Source organism: Silurus aristotelis, assembly GCF_946808225.1.
Source record: "Silurus aristotelis genome assembly, chromosome: 3".
NCBI lineage: Eukaryota > Metazoa > Chordata > Actinopteri > Siluriformes > Siluridae > Silurus > Silurus aristotelis.
This window is the reverse complement of record NC_139576.1, coordinates 1,017,488-1,021,780: the sequence shown is the minus strand read 5'-3', so window position 1 is coordinate 1,021,780 and position 4,293 is coordinate 1,017,488. Positions and strand designations below refer to the sequence as shown.

The window sequence follows — 4,293 nt, the reverse complement described above, 5'->3', positions numbered from 1 at the left end:
GTGTTTAATATAATACATTATAATTTTATTTTATTTTATTTTATTTTATTTAATATATAAAACTGTTCATATTCACAGTGGTAAAAAGTTTAAAGTTTGTTTTATATTGAGTCACATGCACAGCATAATGAACAAACACACAAATAAATAAATAATTAATAAATAAATGTATTTGAATATTTCTCCTATGCTCTTATAAATGCTAAATAATGATTATTCTGTGTAATGAGAGTGAGTGATGAGTGTCATTGTGCATTTCTGTTTGTTTGACATTAAGAATTTATTATATATATATATTTATATATAGTCATTTATTATTTTTATTATTATTATTTATTATATAAAGTCAAATGTGTTTCTGTCTGTAAGACAACTTTTATCTCGTTAATACAGAAATGTATATTATCTGTGCCATAAGATTTATATGACCTGTACCACATTTATTTCCTCTCTCACATGAATAATTAAATACTCAAATAGCTTCAAACTGAATACAATATTTCCCCAAATAAATAAATAAATAAATAAATAAATAAATAAATAAAGCTGTAATAGCGCCCTCTTGTGGAAAGTCTTAACCCTGTTTTTGAATTACCAGCCAGTTACTGCTCCTGATCTCTATAAAGAATTAACCACAGCTGATGTACAGCAGGCATGCACTGCTCTATTACTGCATTATTCATGTGTTAAATATTATAAAATGTTTAACTTTATTATCTGAAACATGACACATCAACCACAAACCACATGAACAAACATTTACTATTAAACCGTTAATTTTTATCTCACAATTCTGACTTTACACACACTCACCAATGTGTTAATCTTCTCTTCATTTCTCAAAATTGCAGCAAATACGTTTCTCGCTGACTCACTCATTCTGACTAAAATACCACGATGGGGCTGCGCCTCGATTACGTCAGATTTTATTTCATATATTCAGACCTTTCGTTTAATATATTCAGTATATAATACATATAAAATCTGATAGAATCTGTTTCTAGTATATATTTATAATATACACTCTGTTTATTAACATAGGTAATCAACACACACACACACACACACACACACACACACACACACACACACACACACACACACACACACACACACTTGTCCTACATATTGAATATATTTACACACATATTTTGCTCTATATGCCTCATACATATGTATTTGTTAGTGCATCTGTTTCTTAACCAGTTCCTCCATCTGCTTGTTCCGGATGTTTCTGTCTCCTGTGTTGTGTTTATAACAATAATTTAATGGAAATATGTATAAAGAAAAGCTGGTGGTTTGTCAGGTTCATGCAGACTCGCTGTAACACCACCGAACATTTCAACATTTAAACTGAGGGGCAAAAATATTTACAATTACACAAAATTAATTCATGCATTCATATCGGGAATTTACAAACAAACATGATTTATTTATTTATTTATCATTAATGTGATTTTTATTTTTAAGAAAACATACGAAAGTTTTATTCACCAACTGGTTCTTGTTCCACAGCTGGAATATTAGAATTGTTTTCCAGTAAATCAATTTATGTGAATAAATTTGTTTAAATGATTTATTCAGATTAGTTTCCTGATTTGTTTGGGCACAGGTTTTATTCAGATTTTTATAAATTCATAAATAAGGTTGAGGATGAGGATGAGGTTCCCTTTTGAGTCTGGTTCCTCTCAAGGTTTCTTCATTATAACATCTCAGGGAGTTTTTCTCTCACCACAGTTCCACCGACTCAATCATCAGGGACAAACTTGAGCTTACAAAGTCTATTGTTAAAAGTGCTCTAGAAATAACAATAAATACTTTCTTTAGGAGTCGATTTCCTTGATTTATTTATATAATTCTCCTCGTTTCACTGACAATAAAATCAAAATAAATAATAAAAAGACAATAAATAAGTAAATAAAATTAAAGTTTTGTGTGAAATATTCACATGATTACATTTAAATATATACATTTATGCAAACATAGATATGAAATAATTCATCTAAATGAATAATATTTGCATATGTGATTAATACAAATAGAATAAATGTAATAAATGAATCTATTAAAAGCAGTTGTTTTGGTTTCGAGTCAGATTGATATCCAGTGAGTTATAGGATCTAATTGATGGTGTGAGAGTTGAGGGGTTTAGTGACTCACAGATAAACAGATAAAAAGTGATGCTCAGGAAAATGCTGTGGTATAAAAGGAATAAAACAGATGAGATTTCTTTTGTTTACTTCCATGTTACCAGACGTTAATTCTGAAACCCCGCCCACTCATCTTAATTGACAGCTCATATATTATTTAACATTCAAAGGTCAGAGAAGGCTATGTTTCCAGAAAGAGGACAATAAAACGATTAAAACTCAAGATATCTGTATGTCACACCCCTGCTTTTATTCGATAAGGTTAAGAGTTGACCATATATGGACTTCCTGTTTCCTGTTGCAGTGTCTGTGGCGTCCCAGACTTGCTTTAGCTGCCTGAGTCTTTTACACTGAGCGCAGGCAACTTAAAACAAGCCTCGAATGCTAGACAAGGACTCACTCTAGTGTAGTTCTGCTAGAGAGGCACGTTAACATGTTCTTGGCATCTTCTTAGCAAGTCATATACAACAGAAAGTTCTCCTGATATCAGTCGAGTCCTCGCATAGTCAAAGTCCGGATCCTGAAACGTGACAATCCATCGTCTGATTTCCAGAAAAGAATGAGGAAAGTGACTCACCGTGTCCTCTGGGGAGTCCATACACACTCTCTCTCTCTCACACACACACAAACACACACACACACACACACACACACATTTCTGTCGAACAGTCTGTTCTCTCCAAACACACACATGAGTTCTGCAGCACAGTCTGAGAGTTCACACCACTTTTAATACTCCACACCTGTAATGTGTGTTTGTGGAAGGTGTGTACGGTTGAACATTTATTAGGAGATCCTGGTCTGGGTGTGGAGTTTTCAGGCAGCTACTGGTGTGTAAACTTGTGTGTGTGTGTATGTGTGTGTGTGTGTGTGTGTGTGTGTGTGTGTGTGTGTGTGTTTGGGCAAACAAACCAACAAACGGACTCAGACCAGGATGCTGATGATGATTTAGAAGTTTGAACCTGGAGCTACAGTGATGCAGTCTCTCACACACACACACACACACACACACACACACACACACACACACACACGATCATGTGAGTGTAATACGTGTGTAATTACTTGTCATAATGTAAAGCTTGTCCTGGTACTGCTGAGTCTTTATAAATGTTGCTGAGACAAAACAGGGATCAATAAACTACACAGTCTGTCTGTCTGTCTGTCTGTCTGTTTGTCTGTCTGTGTCTAGCTATTTATCAGGAAGGCCAGCTCAGTCCTGGGGATGCCCCTGGACATGGTACAGGACGTGGGAGAAGGAGGATGGTAGCTAAACTATCGTCATTACTGAAAAACTACTTTTACCCTCTGAGTAAAACAGTTTAATCTCTGAGCAGCTCTGGTGATACTGAAGGTCTTCACTCCCTGCTGCTATTAGACTTTACATTCAGAGCTGCGATCAGTGAACCAGTCACCATCATGCACACTGTTAATACTGATTTTTAAACTGGGCAATAACACCATTATAAACTGTGCAGGATTACAGAGTGCAATTTGTTTGTTTGATAGTATTACTACTTCCTCTTCTTTCAGCTTCTCCCATTAGGGGTTACCACATAACTACTACTACTACTATTATTATTATTGTTTCTATCTTTTGTAGTTATATACTGTATTGTATGTTTTTGTACTGTGTTTCTGCTTGATATTTGCACACGTTTTCTTATCTAGATATCTGTCATATCTTGTCTAGATATGTTTATTTGTATTGTACTTTTAATAATGAACATGGTCTCAGAGCAGCTTTACACAGATAATGTGGTGACAAAAATGAATAAGTTCTTTATAAGTGTAAGTTTGTCCCTGATGAACAAGTCGCTGGCGACTGTGGTGAAGGAAAAACTCCCTGAGATGCAGAAGAAATAAACCTTGAGAGGAACCAGACTCAAGAGGGAACCTCATCCTCATCTGGGTTCCACTGAATGTCTATTTATTACAGATAAACGATGTTGAGGTGTAGTGATGGAGATCAGAAGCAAACTGTAGTCCTGAGTCAGTGTAGCAGACTGTTGATATTAACTACAGTCCAAATCCATCCATCCACTGTCAACAAACCTGAGTGAATGTGTGAGAGTGAGGAGATGACAACCTCCAAATATCCCAGTTCACTGAACACTCTATATCCATGATCCCTCCAGATCTG

General features: G+C 34.9%; 1 long non-coding RNA gene across 1 annotated transcript; it reads right to left on the bottom strand.

Annotated features, from left to right (window-relative positions):
- Positions 1-419: 419 nt before the first annotated feature.
- LOC310724129 lies at positions 420-2,841 on the bottom strand. Its single transcript, XR_014532966.1, has 2 exons — positions 2,728-2,841; positions 420-618 (listed from the first exon to the last, which is right to left on the bottom strand). It is a non-coding gene; the product is annotated as an uncharacterized lncRNA (long non-coding RNA).
- Positions 2,842-4,293: the final 1,452 nt, after the last annotated feature.